Here is a 16,901-nt window from a genome sequence, read left to right as displayed (position 1 = left end):
TGTACGAGTGAAATGGCCAGCTAACTATAACAGCCCTGAAACCTATGGTTTTTTCGGTGAATTTCTAAGGTATTTTAAATGCTAATTTCTAACTATAACATCTCTGAAACCTATGTTTTTTTCGGTGAATATATATATATATATATATATATATATATATATATATATATATATATATATATATATATATATATATATATATATATATATATATATATATATATATATATATATATATTCACTGGAAAAACCATAGGTTTCACACATGTTATAGTTAGCTGGACATTTTACTGATAAAAAACCAATGAAATTCCCCCGTTATAGTTAGTGCAGGCAACTATAACTCACGCAACCGCAATCCTCTGCTGATGCTAATACTGTATTTAGACACTTATTTGCCCATGTCTTCTTCCATTAAATTTTAGCTATACATATATTACAAATATTTTTTTTTCATAAAGACACATATGTCATCAGCAGAGGATTGCGGTCGCGTGAGTTATAGTTGCCTGCACTAACTATAACGGGGGAATTTCATTGGTTTTTTATCAGTAAAATGTCCAGCTAACTATAACATGTGTGAAACCTATGGTTTTTTCAGTGAATTTGCAAGGTTTTTTAAATGCTAATTCCTAACTATAACGTGTGTGAAACCTATGGTTTTTTCAGTGAATTTGTACGGTTTTTTAAATGCTAAGTTACTTTACGCCATTCGTGGCGTGCGCGCCCACTTAACGCAGTTCGTTCCGTGCGCGCACAGTGAGCACGCGGTGCGCTTCGCGCACCGCGCGCCCACTTTACGCAGTTAGTGCCGTGCACGTACGGTGGGCACGCGGTGCGCGTAGCGCACCGCGTGCCCACGTTACGCTGGATGGGCCATGTATGCGCTTCGTTGTGAAAGGTAATGTTTGATTTTTTACTTTAATTGATATGCCATGTACAAATGGGGCCCTTCGGGCACCGTTTGCACACGGGGTGTGGAGAGTGTGGATATTTTTTTATTTTTTTTTTTACCGGGCGCGCGAGTTATAGTTGGCAGAACTAACTATAACGGAGGAATTTCTATGGTTTTGTACGAGTGAAATGGCCAGCTAACTATAACAGCCCTGAAACCTATGGTTTTTTCGGTGAATTTCTAAGGTATTTTAAATGCTAATTTCTAACTATAACATCTCTGAAACCTATGTTTTTTTCGGTGAATATATATATATATATATATATATATATATATATATATATATATATATATATATATATATATATATATATATATATATATATATATATATATATATATATATATATATATATATATATATATTCACTGAAAAAACCATAGGTTTCACACATGTTATAGTTAGCTGGACATTTTACTGATAAAAAACCAATGAAATTCCCCCGTTATAGTTAGTGCAGGCAACTATAACTCACGCAACCGCAATCCTCTGCTGATGCTAATACTGTATTTAGACACTTATTTGCCCATGTCTTCTTCCATTAAATTTTAGCTATACATATATTACAAATATTTTTTTTTCATAAAGACACATATGTCATCAGCAGAGGATTGCGGTCGCGTGAGTTATAGTTGCCTGCACTAACTATAACGGGGGAATTTCATTGGTTTTTTATCAGTAAAATGTCCAGCTAACTATAACATGTGTGAAACCTATGGTTTTTTCAGTGAATTTGCAAGGTTTTTTAAATGCTAATTCCTAACTATAACGTGTGTGAAACCTATGGTTTTTTCAGTGAATTTGTACGGTTTTTTAAATGCTAAGTTACTTTACGCCATTCGTGGCGTGCGCGCCCACTTAACGCAGTTCGTTCCGTGCGCGCACAGTGAGCACGCGGTGCGCTTCGCGCACCGCGCGCCCACTTTACGCAGTTAGTGCCGTGCACGTACGGTGGGCACGCGGTGCGCGTAGCGCACCGCGTGCCCACGTTACGCTGGATGGGCCATGTATGCGCTTCGTTGTGAAAGGTAATGTTTGATTTTTTACTTTAATTGATATGCCATGTACAAATGGGGCCCTTCGGGCACCGTTTGCACACGGGGTGTGGAGAGTGTGGATATTTTTTTTTTTTTTTTTTACCGTACGCGTACGGTAAGCGTAATCGGCGATTTAAAAAAAAAAAAAAAAGAAAATTGCATTTTTTGCCTTGGGGGTTCTTAGGAGACACCTTCATCATGGCTAGGTGGTTGGGAGCAGTCTAAACAGCCCCTTTACATGTTTTTTCCCTTTGTTTTTCATCTTCCCTCTCAGAGTGCGAGATAGAAAATGGCGGCCGCCGCTTCCTGGTTTCGACCGATTCGAATGTTTACTAAGATGTAACAGCCAATCAGAATCGCGCACGTCACCGTACGCGTACGGTAAGCTTACCGTAAGCGCACGGTAAGCGCACCGTAAGCTGCCACAGATATATATATTGATTTAAAGGCTATTTTCTCAGGATCTACTGAACAGATTTACACCAAACCTACAAAAGGCACTTCCTTGACCTGTAGACTACCACTCTGCCAAATTTCAAGTAACTCTGTTCAGCCGTTCGGTCTGTAGCTGTGTCTAAAGGTCCTATGGAAAAATGCATGGGAAAAACGCGTTTTGGGACCCCCCTTTTTTCTCAGCCCCCGCTTGACGAATCCCCCCGAGACTTTCAGGGTAGGAGCGGAGCGTAGCGCCCCATTAGTTCTGAAAATTTCACGAGGATTCGTCGACCGGCGCCAAAGTTATTCCAAATAGAATGTTGCGGATTTCCTATGGAAACGTGGTCCTAATTATAACTATCTACTGGCGACCGCCAGTAGATAATATATAGATATATCAATAGATAAATACAGATTGATAAGTTAGATGGCTGTGTCAAGCCGACATCTTTGTATAGCACAATGTTTTTCATGTATGCATTTTTTTAGTATTTGAATTTATTGTTGAAGATGTGACTCGTTATCTTATTTATATTATGTGGATAACCAGCAGTTTGGCCATCTGGGGCACAAACCAGCAACTACCTCAGTTAAAGAGAGAGAAAGATTATACATTATCTAGTAATGCACAATAGACATTCATTTGTACATTCCAGTGTGGCCGCTGTTGATATATGCAATCACTTGTCCATTTTCAGTGTTGAGGTGTTTGTGTAAATAGGAAGTGCCCTTGTGCGCATGCATCGTTATAAAGGCTTTGTAAGTCGAAACACGTCCAACGCTGTACACGTTGTCTCCTGTGCTGAACAAAACAACTTAACACTACTAGGAGTACTGTTCTGTGACCTATATTTTACAGAAGTACTGTTGAATTTATGCACGCCCGGGTGCTGACAATTGACGTGCATCCCCGATGATTAGGCTGCATGCCATCCGTCCGCACTAATCTGAGGATATATATATTTGTTTTTATTTTTTTCCCACAAACAAAACACAAAGTGAAGTTATGGTTAGCTTAGGTTAGAAGACCTTAACCTACTATAAATACAATTCTTAACATAAAAAAGTTAAGGTGCACTTAAATATTAACATCAAATAATCACTGAAATTCATTTATGGTTCGCCCTGCCAACCATAACTCACACCGCAGCTATGCAACTGAAACTTGCACACCAAATTCGGTGCTCATTGATGTGACTGATGCACTTACAGATGACATAAATCTTGTTACAGATGACATTACATATCACATTACCATTAATACTATCAGTGTCAAGACTATGACTACAGGGGTATTGGTTCCAGTATGTGATATAATTCAGTGATGATGTGCTCTTAGGTGTTGCTACTTATTAGTATACATTTTGTGAGATAGCCATTACATTCGGTATGGGGATTACTAGATAGCAGTGCAGATTGGAAGGGTTCTTGTATAGATCAGGGTCTTTTCCTGGGAAGAGGAATTTTGCTCTTATTGCATGCAGAGAGCGATATGAATCATGTAAACATTGTTTTCAAAGAGGGTCCTTCAAGAAGAAGAGTGGATCAGAGATGGCATATATTGTGAAAGTTTTTTTTCATGAAAAATGTATTGCATAAGGAATTGGGCCATACGGAAAAGTTGCTGATGAATTGGCTTGTTGCGGTGGATGGGCGTATATACATATAACATATATAGTTGCTTTTATAGTGCAAAATCCTGTAGCATAAAAACCCATATTTCACAGGGAACCACGAAATATGGAAAATATCTCATGATTTAATCGTCCTAATAACTCCCAATCTACTCTCTAGAACTTTATCGTTGTCAGGGCTACTGAACTTCTGGGGTATTGAGGACCAAACTATGCCCCATGGTTACCTTAATTATGGGAACTGAATTACAAATTATGTGGCACGTTCTTTGGAAGCAGCATCTTTGGTGAAATCTGCAAATTATATGGCAAAAGAGGTAAATCAATAATTATGTGGAAAACTCTGCCATAGAATCATCTAAATCAACTGACCCTCACCATTGCTTTGTTGACAATTTGTTCAAGAAGGATCAAACAAAAGCATACAAATTCCAATTATTGCCCTTTGTTAGATGGGCTTTGAAGAAAACACATTTTCCCATGCTAACCACCCTAAAATAAACATGTAACCTAAAAATATACTGTGCAATGTGTGACGTTGTCCTATATTGCTATATCGGGGTTCTGGTGACATTGGCAACCCACTCATTCTTTGACCACGTGCTTTATGATGTTACCAGAACCCCTTCATGGCAATATTGTACCATATTATACAGTCACCCATAATGTATTATGTATGATGGATGGATGGATGGATGGATGGATGCATAATGTGTTATGTATGATGGATGGATGGATGCATGCATGGATGGATGGATGGATGTAGGTAGATGGACGCATATTGGTGGGTGTAGGGGGATAGGTGGGTCCAACACCCTGAACATTGTATAAAAATCATTGAATGTTTGAAGCTCATTTACGTCTCAATAAAGGAGAGCTTTTTATGCTTAAATTGGAGTGGAGTAGCACTAACTTCCTCACACATGCTGAAATTATTTTGTGTGCATTTTGACTTGGACCTCTTTCACTGAACAAATTGGGGCTTTTTCTAACGACACCAACCACTAGGTTATGAGACAGAGGAAAATCACCACTCGGCCACAAAGAAGATATGGTAGAAATCAAGTGCCCCAACTCTTATATTGTTGGCTTTTACAAGGACCAACTAAATTGTTTTCGGCTCCAAGACTTCCTGGAGCATAGAAAGTGGGACCTCATCATGCTGGCCCTGAAAGACCTCCACTGGCTTCCATTGGAAACAACAGTGAAGTTTAAAACCATATGAACAGTGTACAAAGCCTGCAGATTCATAGGCATATTTGCAGCGGAAGTGGATCCATGTCACACCTTGGTCGAAGCCTCAAGTTGGGCAAAAGCAGGCCATCATACAAGCCAAATTAAAGAAGAAGAAACATGGAAATACAACCATCAAACCTCAACCTAGGTATTGGCCCACACTCTCAAGAAGGATGTAAAAGCAGTCCTGTTCAGTGAAGTTTAACTGACCAGCAAACATCACCATGGCCACCCACCAAAGAGTAGAAGGGCCTTTATACCAATGCACAGTATCATGCAGGACCTCCCAAGTCAGCTTGGGATTTCAAAATCAATTTGTGTGAGCCACTAATTATTCTTTGCTTAGCCTCATCCCTACAAGGCAAAAGAAAGCTCCCTTCAGCCTTAAACAAGTGCACAGTTACTTTCTTCCAGACAGAGGAGGTTCTCTCTGTTTTAGCCAGAGTCCTATACTTTAGTCATAAAGGACGCGTAAGATAGACAAATACACCCCCTCACCAGCACACTTGCAGAACGCCACGCTGCCCAAGACTCCTCTTTGCATGGCTGTAGTTTGGATTGTGAGGAAGATGGCCACAACTCTGTAGAGCTCTCGCTTGCTGAAGTCTAAACCATTACCATCTGACATGATCCTGATTGGGGTCGAAGCTGGTATGTCTCTCTGTGCTGACATGACACCTGTTAGGCAGATGGTGAATCCACTGTCTGGGTGAGGTGCGGCAGATAGTGGAGGGGCTGTTGGTGTAGTGGCCCCGGAAAAGGGGCAGAGCGTTTACAATTCAAAAGAAATGTTGCAGTGCCACTAAAATGCATGCTGGTGATACGCCTGGAGAGCGACAAGTGGAACTGCCAGATTGAAGGCCGACATGCAAGTTATCTGGTTTTTGGACACTGCATAATGTGAGGGACTCCCCTGGCAGGAAGCAGGCATATGCGGTCAGCCTCCAGCCTTGAAACTCGAAAATCTGATTCCCCTGCAAATGACCACAAACGTACCACACCCCCACCCAGAAAACACAGCAGGCTTTTAGAAGGGGCTGAAGTAGCATGAGACTACACAACTGGAAGCCATTGAAATATATTTTGTAAAGGGGGGGTAAAGCCCCAGCGGGCGACACCGCACCAGATGGCTAGCAAAATCACAGCAGACACACGCGGCACTTCCGCTGACGTCACTAAAACACCATTGGGAAACAGATCTGCAGCGAAAAAAGCACTGAGCACGAACGGGTAGCCGTTTTAGAAGGACCCACACTTATTCCTCGGAACGTTAGGTTCAATATTCATAACTCAAAGGGCTTACAAGACAACAGCTAAGATTAATCAATTCTTTGGTCGAGATGATGCCCAGTGCCCTAGGTGTAGGCTAGTAGGAGGAGAGCTCTTGCATATGCTATGGGCTTGCACTGCATTAGCCTCCTACTGGGAGACAGTCACAACACACTTAGCGCAATGCACCGGTCGCATGATGGAATCGACCTGGGAGACATGCCTGCTGGGCCTTTACCAGAGACCTAAAAAGTATAAAGTGACAACACTATTCATAGATCTATGACTCATTGTAGCCAAGCATCTCATCACCAGACACTGGAAATCCTCTGAACCCCCAGCCTTGAAAGCCTGATTTCACTCACTAGTGGGCTGGGCTCAGGTGGAGAGTATAGCACTCTGCCATGAAGATGTCATAGGGGTATATAAATTGACGATGGCAGCAGCATGGGATGCGATATTATGAGATATACGCAGCTCCCTGCAGGAGAACCTGGAGATACAGGAAGTCCCCCAAGAGGCAAACGAGGCACAAGAGTAAACAAATGGCATAGAGTGAAGTTGCCATCCGTGTGTGCTTTTAGTCCAGAGATCCTGCAAAGCCCTCATGCACTGTGCACCTCAAGTACATATCCAAGTCACATCATGGTCATTCGAACGGCAAGGACTGGTGAAACACAACCCAAGCATGCAGTTAACAAACAGCCGCAGGGGCAGAGAGTGTTGCGGTAGGGCCGCTGCACACTGAAGTAGGCAAATGTTGCTAACCCACCAAGTTGTATCAATGAGGCTTTACCCCCATATTTTGTTCCTCATTACCAATACCCGGTTATACCCGACATTTCACATGATCCATGTAAGCGAATTGTTCAAATCGTAATGTCTGCACGGAAATTTTTAAATTATGATTCATTCCGGAAATGTAAGCATGCATATGATTAATTATGAAACCTTTTGAAATACATGAAAAAATGAATAAATACATTTAAAGAAAAAAGAAAAAGGGGGGGGGGTAAAGCACCAGGAGATAGACTACCAAGCAGTGTAGTGCTCCTTGGAAACAGACACCTTGTAAGTCCCAAAGTGCAGGACAGGGGGAGGGGGGGAGAAGTGAATAGGTCCTACGCACAAGGATCTGTATGGACTCTGGGGGAGAGTGGTGGAGTGAACTGTCCCAGGGTATTGGGAAGGGCCCTATTTGAAAGGATTGTCTACAAAACACACCCCATTCTTCAAGACACCCATCAGTAGAGATGGACTGAGGCAGACCATCAGCATTGCAATCATAACATAAAGTGGAAAAATATGCCTTCCAGAGAAATCATGTTGGACCAGAAGTGATTGTGAGACTGTCCCACAGACTGAGACATAACAAGGACAAGGGCCCACACTTTGCTAGGTTCTGGTAATAATGTGAGAAACTAGGATGGCCATGAAACAAAAAATAGACATGGCGCGGCTACCAGTATAACGCTCCAAAGAGGTGACTTCAATATCGGGGGTGTGGAGTTTAATAATATATCTACTTATCCACGGGACACGTTGCTTTATAAATCTACGTAGTGTGGCAACAAATTATGGCAGCAATCTTATGAGAGCTCTTATAGTAGCCTCTCTGATTTATGCCAGGGCTCATACTATAGAAGGGTATGAATACTAGCAGTTCACTCATTTTGCCACCTCCCAGCGCATCTACAAACTGAGGCTGGCAGTAGCGGTAAGGAAGTTTCAGCAGTGGAATGCCCTTTTGAGCCTGTGGAAACCTCCTAACTTGCATGTTTTAGACGTTTTCACCAGCTATTCTCCAATCTTTTCCCCATAGTGAGAAAGCTTGGAAACGTACTCTTCACAATAGCAGAAGTAAACATTCTTCCAAGGTCGGCAAAAATGGAACAGGAGGACAATTGAAATTATAAACGCTCAGCAGATTGTAACTTGAGCAAATCTACACATACATATTTTCTTTTTTTTTTTTTACAATTTTATTGGCATTTCAATAATACATTCAGAAACATTGTTAAGAATAGTGCATACAGCATCATACCCAAGGGGTGTGTTAACATCTGGCTTTAACACATTTTTATAAACCTTTCAGAATGGTAGCCGTTTATCTGATAGAATATTTTTTAGACTTTACTTCACCTCCCCCTCCTTACTATGTCTCACGTTTCCTTAGACCCTAAATCTTTTAAGTATAGGCCAACATATCCCCTTAACCCTCTCACCCCCCTGATGGAGGACAACATTACCTCATATGTCAATACGGTGTTCATCTGCATTGTGCATATTTGGTTTGTGTATTCTCTGATACTGTGGTCCTAATTACTATCTATTCCTCGGCTAGGGGCTTTAAGTCAGCGAGCATTATTGACCATGCTTGGAGATACTCGTCTAGTTTGTCGTCTCTGCGGACTTGTTTGCTTCTAACTCTATTGGCTGTTACCCACACACACTCAACCATCTATCACGGTTCGGGGGTATCTATTTCAGCCATTCAATCGCAATCCGTCTTTTTGCTATCACTAAATCCAACATCACAAATCTTCTACTCAGTTTCTTATTTTTGGGTGCTGGGAGAAGTCCTAACAATACTGTGTATATCTCCCTGGGGATCTTCCATCCCGAGGCCACCCGAATTTGCTGCAATACCTCTTCCTAAAATGTGACCACCAGCGGACACGACCACACCACATACAAGAAGTCAGCCTCCGTTTCTCCACACCTGGGTCACTCACTGGAACGATATGGGTATATTTTACTCAAAACTTTCGGAGTAAGGTAAGCTTGATGAACAAAATAATATTGTATTAATTTAAAAGGAGCATTGGAGCATCCCCGCTTTACCCCTTTGTGTATTCTGCCCCAGTCTTTCTCTTTCATGTGTTCTCCTATCGCCTCCTCCCATCGTGCCTGAATGGGGAGTGGTTTCCGTGGTAGGTCCTCTCGTATTTCCTGGTATAGATTAGTTATCATTTGACGCTATTATTACTTGTAGTGTTCTAGTTATGGGAGGTTCTACCGGGATCGACGGCTGTAGCTCACTGGCTACCCAGGAGATCTTTGCAAATTGTAAATACTGACCTCTGCCCAAATCAAAGGAGGCCTCTAGTTCCTCCCTCGGCATAAACTGACCATTTGGTACAAGTCCTCCATTGTCAGGTATCCCCCTTCTTTCCATTTATGGACCGACATTGATTCCGCGATCGTAGCAAGCGGTGGAATCGCCCATAGGGGTGCGTCCGGCGCATATAGTGAGTGCCTCACCACCTTCCTGAAAGTCATTTTCCTACACCGCTGCTACATGCCGGATGATGAAAGGCTAGACCCTGGGGACCCCCTTAACTTGCATTAATAAGTCTGGCAGGGACTCCCGCTAGGAGACTTTTTTCCCCCAATTATGGTCATCCAACCAGTGTATCGCATGCTGTAGCTGAGCAGCCATATAGTAAAATTAATTGGATGGGACCTCTACCCCCCTCCCCCAGCTGCCAAGGTCTCTGCAACATAGAGAGGCTAATACGTGTATGCCTGGAACCCCATAGGAGGTCTGTCACTAATTTCTCTAGTGTTCTGAAATAACTGTCCGGTATTTTGTATAGTGAATTTTGTTGTACATAGAGGCATCTTGGCAGAATGACCATCTTAGTGATCGCAACCCTGCCCATAAGGGACAGGGGTAACTTCCTCCAAAAAGGTATAGAGCCTCGGATCCCATCAACCACCTTCTCCATATTAAGTTCCAGTAAGTTGTCGGCCATGTGTGCCAACTTGATCCCCAAATATCTAGGGGCCTTTGTCGTTCAGGGCAACCCCACTGTCGGAAGCAGCCCCACCAACTGGTTAGCCAATCTCCCTATTGGGAATAATTTTGACTTCCCCTGATTCGTTCGGAGGCTGGACACCGAAGTGACCCAAGTATCAAGTCACAGGGCCCAATGGCTGGTTTTTAGGACCCAGGATTTTTAGTTACGATAACAGTTCATATATGCAATGATGGTTTAAAAAAAAAATGTTTTCTTTATTTTGGAACCTGATGTCTCCTTAGCCCCAGCAAGACTTTTGCATCATATATCTCCGCTCCAGACACCCTGCCGGTCTCGCTGTCACCCATGGGAAGCTGCAGCCCAGGATCCGCCGTCCTTGATTCTTGCCTCACCACCCCTCTGTGTCTCCTACGATACAGCGCTGCTGGGGCAGTGCCCTCCTCCCGTATCTTTGCTGCTTTATGTTTAGGGGGTCCGGCTCTGACCCACACGGCTCCCCCAGGCGACTCACCTCTTCGCGGGTTATGGGGCTGAGCTCAGGACTCCCCGCTCTGGGCTGCCTCCGATCTAGGCTCCAGCAGTAATGCAACCCTGGATGCCCAGCTCCGCTGCACTTGTGCTGCAGGTCCGGCCCCAGTTAGGCCTGTGCCTCTCACTGCTCGTCTCACTCGAGGGAGCCCGCCGCCGCTTGCAGGATTCGGTGAGCTGTTCTCACCGTTTGACGCCATTCTCACCCCGCGTCGACTTCTACGATTCCTCCGAGCAGCCTGTACTCCGGTCGGGACCAGAGGCCTAGAGTACTTCCAGCCGATCACCCTCCAAAATGGCGCCTCCTGGTCTCTCCAACCGCGGCTCCACAGGCTCCAACTCTGGTCGCCGTACGTGGTGGTTCGTCTCAGAGCGGTCATTCCGATTATTTACTGACCCGCACTTCTTGGGCAGGGTTACACACCTGTGGGGTGTCTAGGATTCTGCAGGATTTGGAAGCCGACAGGAGCTCTGGCGAACCCGTCTAGTCCGCCATGCTCTCAAGCCACGCCCCATTCACATTTGCTAGTGCTAAAAATGCAGTTTACCAATATTTTCTAGAAGTACCATTTCCCAGCCTACTTTTGTAAATTCCTATGAATGTATGAAAGCCATAAATCTGCACTAATGCAAGGTCACATACCATGGGTGCTCTTCTGTGACTTTCCTTAAGAATTGGCGTTAACTGAGACCTTTTTTGTTTTTTTTTATCGAAATTCTATCCATCTATCGTCTGGCTTCAACCTTCTGAAAAATTTGCATTTAATCAGAGAGCATTCTGGGAGCATTGTACGTAGCCTCATATTAAACTTTGCAATGGTGTGTACACATTTTTTAAAATAGAACAACAGTCAGTAGTGCAATCCGAGCTTACAACATTTCCTTAGAGTGCTCTCACTAATAAAATAGGCTTTGTATTAATGATCCATAAATACTAGCTTGAACAGCAACAACATATGGACACACATTTTACCCTAACTACAGACAATGCCCTTGCTAGATCCATAATGTGGGCACCAAGATAGTGGCAGTGAAGTATAGAGAACTTTTTGTTAAACATTTGATAACAGAGTTACTTGAAACCAAAGGAATTCTCTGTGTTCTTGGTGGAAAGGGCACATAGTTGAGTGCCTCCATTCAGACCTGGAGCATTCTCAAGAGCCTTTAGTGTCTGCATATTTAACTTCTGAGACAGGGATGTGATCTTCCAGGTGAAAAGAAGAAGCAGACATCTGGAAGTCGAAGGGGTTAAAATCACAATGTTTTCTCCGACTTTAACTTAACAGTTCAGCAACTGGCACCAAAGATGCAAGGTGCGGTACACCGAGTTGTTGCTCTCCTGCCAGCCCGATGTAGCAGCTCTGCAGGAAAAGGACCCCGTGCTTCTGACGGTCAGATCTGTCATGCAACTGAGTGAGAGATCACCAGGACCAAACAAAGCTGTACAGGACCGATACCGAAGGTACTGAACCCCTTGCAGCAGCCTAGGCTTGTTGTGCCCAATCCAGACACCAACACCGAGGAAGACCGATCTGCATGTCGAGGGACTTGAGGAACAGTGAGACCCACTTCGTGAGTGCCCCTCTTCTGCAAAACAAAGAACAAGACGTGAGTCTTGGACCACCGCCAACCGACGCCTCAAAGCACCTATGCACCCGTGCTCCAGAGCATGAGTCAAAGGGAGGTGATGGTGCCAATGGGGTCCCTAGGCCCACAAGAGCTAAGCCCATGTTTGGGTTTATCCAGACTGGACTTATAGCCCACCGCCTGCCGACTTTAGGCAGGCCCCCTCCAACTGCAAGAGAGAGAGACTCCAGCACAGGAACCTGATGCCAAAAGACACCACTGCACCCGCGCCCCACAGCCTGAGAAGTGGACCAAGGGTGTCCCTGTGTGCCCAAGGATCTCAAGGGTCGAACCCCTCTGTGGGTTTCCTCAAACTGGTCCACCAGTCCCTGCTTGCATCCTCTTTGTAACTGGACCGTTCTCCCATTGAAGTGAATGGGACACCTAACGCCGTGACACACCTCTGCACCCGGATTTCCCAGAGCCTCCCTGTAGGAAGGTGGAATCTGACTGGATGGTTGCCCCCACTTTTTTCCTGGTTGTTTTGCAGGTTTTCGACTTAGTCTGGCTGGGATCCTGCTATTCAGGAACCCAGCTTATCTGCTTTGTCCCTTAAATTGATTACAAGTACTTTAGGTACACTCCAGTTGGATTCTGGGGTACCCTTATAAGTCCCTAGTATATGGTATACTATGTACCCAGGGCCTAGGTACCTCAGCGGCCTACCAGGGGCTGCATCATGTATTATGCCACCCCTGGGAGGCCTTCCAAAATGCCACCACAGGACTGCTACTGCAGCCTGGGTAAGGTGGTGCATGCACCCCTTACTGAGATATAGGTTCACTATATCTCTCCATATCACTGTACATATAAACCCATCAGTCACCCCTATGGCAGGCCTTACTAATCCTGAAGGCAGGGTGCTGGGTTTTATGGGAGAGGGTGCCCATGCATGAGCAGAGCCCCTCTGGAGCCTTCGGAACCTTTATTCCGGGGTTGGTTGTGCTGCAGCCAAACCATATACTCTTAAGTGCATTATAACCAAACGGTAAATGCTAACTTTGGGATGGCTGTATGGAAACATGTCGTGTTTGGTGTCAAACACCTTGGAATCATACCCCCACACCAGTAACTGGTGTGGGAGTATGATCCCACCCTTCTAGAGGGAGAGACATGACAGCTCTGGTATAACCGGTACCAGCTAACAGAGCCCTGGCATCATGAAATGGATGCTGCCAGCCACAGACATGAGTCTGCCCTCCTACTGCTGGACGAAACTCCGGCAGGGGAGGCCTGGACAATAGGTTTCCTGTCACAGGGAGGTGTCACCACCTCTCAGACAGGCTTTAGTGTATTGGGGCTGGGTGGGTGCACTCCAAGAGTGCTTTGAAGTCTGCACTGGGGGCACATTTGGTGTCTCTGTGCATAGTCCAGCTCAAACCGGTTGCTGGAGCTACCAGCCCCTGCTCTGGCGCGAAACTGGACAAAAGAAATGGGTGTAGCAACCCCTCTTTCCTGACCCTCCCTTATGTGGTTCCCTAGAGGTTGTCCCACCCCTTCCTTGGGTATAAGATAGGAACCCCTGGCAACAGGACTTTAGACTACACCTGGACGAAACTCTGATACTGAATCCTGGAACTTCTACGATCTACATTGAACTAGATGACTGAAGAATCTCCCTTGGAGTAAAGGAGTTACTCCCCCGCAAGGCAGGCACCAAATACGCATCTGACCAGTTTGCAACTCCAAAGCTCCCGCCAGACACCAAAGAATTTAGCAACACAGGAGGTCGGTTTCCATGGTCTGAGAGGTTGATGAGTGCCCACAAGTCTGAGGCCCGTATCCCTCGTGGTGACCGTGCAACCGGAACCCCTGGACACCGCGTCACTTTGCAGAAGCATCAGCTTTCCAACGACTCCTGCAGCTGAGCTGTGGATTACTTGTAGCCCTGACCCGGAGCAGCATTTGCACCGAAGATTGCCCGCCTACACTCAACGAGTGTTCCGTGAGCTGGCCCTTTGTGTTTTCTCTCGAGGTCCCTTTGCGATCCCTGGTCCGTCGAATGGTGGGTCCCTGTGAAGGAAACGTTCACTTTAATTGGGCTTACCTGGTTGCTCCAGACGTGCCCTGACTTTCCATCGTTTGGGGAGTCCCCAGGACCTTGCAGGTCCGCACCGAAGCATCTTTTCTCTTCCTGCGTGGGTTGCTATTGCCAAGGCTTTTAGGTCCAATCCGGGCACTGACACCGCAGCACTCGACATACTTCGTGGGACAGATCGAATCTAGCTCCTGGTCATCGTTGCCGCCTCCTGGTCCTCGTGGCTGCAGAGTCCAGCTTCACCTCTTCGCACCTGAATCACCCGACATCGGTGGGCATTCGTCTACCGTGCCTCTGGTCACTGGCAGGTGACTCAGACTCTGTCCTCTCTGCTTTCAGATTCTTCTGATCTTTGATCCTGGCTTGGATCCCACTGGACACTCTTCTCCTTCCCGGCAGCAGCACTTTGCAGCAGATCGCCATTGAAATCAACGACGATTCCCGACACCGTTTGACACCTATGAACCCGGCTTCCCTGGGTGAGGTAACTCGAGTACTACGGTGCTCCCGTGGGTGCTGGACCCAGAACCCCCTAAGTCTAAAGAGGTTTGCTCAAAGTCCTTTCCTAAGTGTCCTTAACTTCTAAAATTCCAACCGCGACTTTCCCATAGAATAGTACGGGGCTCGCGGCTGTGTTCTCAAACTGCACACGTTCCCCGTGGGTATCCTGTGTCACTACCTTGGGTTGTTCCTTGGGGTCCCAGTGATTCTATGTGCTCTAGGCATTGTCTAGTCAAGTTGTAGTTCTTATACCACTTTCTTAATGTATGGTTTGGTCCGCCCCTAGGGCCCATTGTATATTGTGCTCTTTACTGTCGTTTTAGAACTGTATTATTGTGTATCTTGGACTCTAATCTCATAAATAGATTAGTAGTGAGTGTTTAGAAATAAATACATATATTTTATGTATACCTTGTGTGGTTCTCCTTTCATTTAGTAGTTCAAGAGGTTATAATCTGGTAAACCAAGCTGCTTTACACTCCTTCAAGACTTAGCCTGAAGGCTGCTCTCCATAGCTACCACTAGGATAGCTTTCAATAAAGGTTGTCTTTAAACCTATCATCAATAAGGGTTGTTTGGACTGGTGCAAGGTGCCCACTATAACTAGTGGACAACATATGCCAGGCCAACTTCTCACACTCCCAAGGTGACCCGTTGGTGTGGCCTTGGACCGTGCCCCATGCTCACCTTAAGTCCTGAAGAACAATCCCGTAAGTCTCCGCTAAGTGCCTGAATGCAATGCATGTTTTTTTTCCCCTATAGGATAACATCACTAATCCAGAAATTGTGCTGTCCATTTTCGAAAACTGTAAAAATTCCTAACTTGAAAGTGCTAACCCGATTCCATTGATCTTGGTATCTAAATTTGGATTTCTTTGAGTGCATGCCTCATTTACTTCCTTTGTGTGTGTAATAAATGCTTATCAGGTGAGTAGTTCGTGCTTTACAATTATCAGACAGTGGTTACTCTATTTGTTTTCGAGTTTTATGTGGCACAAACTTGACCCGAAGGTATTAGAGCGCTTTACAGAGTTTGCACAATAACATATAAAAGGAATACATAAGAAGAAAAATACATGGTAAAAAATGTACAATTGATGGTGTAGTAGACGGATGATATAGTTCAGAGGTAGCAATGGAAGGCCTGGAATATTTTAGGAGGGAAGGTTAAGGTATTTGTTGAGAAGGAGTCATTTAAGTTTTTTCTGAAGTGTTGGAATGATTGAGTGTCACGTAGATCCTGTGGCAGGGCATTCCAAAATCTAGGCACATTCCCAGAGGACGAATAGGTGAGTGATTGCTCTAGTTTACAAAAAAGTACTTTACTTTTTCTTGTTCTTGGACACAGCCAGGTCTTTTGACTCGGAGTGGTGATATATGTTTGCAGTTAGGCTAAAGGTGGGCTTTGTACCAGTGTGTATGGTGTGACTAAACTGTTCTAGACTGAATTGATGTCTATGGTCAAGGTGGACAGTGTACTGTTTAATGCTTTCCAAATCACAAGGGTAATAAAAAATGGGGTCCCCTTGTCAGCTACCATTGTAACTTTGCTGCAGGAACGTCAGACTTGGTTGGTTAGGGAGGATACCCGTTTTCGAGGTTGAGGGTTGAATGATTTATGGGATGAGCAGATATTTCTCTTTGGTGATGATATCCTTGTATATATTGTTGAACCAGAGCCTACCCTCATAGACTTAAGCAGATCTTTGGATGGTAATGGAGCTTCAGAATTAGTTTAAGTAAATTTGTAATGTAAACACTGACTGCATAGTCCCCAAGTCAGAAATTCCGAGGCCCAGTGGTTATAAGCCAAAGGGGCCTCAGATAACAAGGTGTCTATATCCCCTACGATAGACGAGAATTCTCCAAATCTAACA

The 16,901-nt window shown here is 44.7% G+C and overlaps 1 protein-coding gene across 3 annotated transcripts in view; it reads left to right on the top strand.

The window, feature by feature from the left end:
• The window catches only part of LRBA (LPS responsive beige-like anchor protein), a 2,426,603-nt gene that overhangs the window by 1,178,607 nt on the left and 1,231,095 nt on the right, over nt 1-16,901 (top strand). The gene's annotated exons all lie outside the window — the stretch shown is intronic.

Source organism: Triturus cristatus, chromosome 2_2 (assembly GCF_964204655.1).
Source record: "Triturus cristatus chromosome 2_2, aTriCri1.1, whole genome shotgun sequence".
Classification (NCBI taxonomy): Eukaryota; Metazoa; Chordata; class Amphibia; order Caudata; family Salamandridae; genus Triturus; species Triturus cristatus.
Note: the sequence above shows the minus strand (reverse complement) of the source record. Positions and strands in the feature narration are given on the sequence as shown.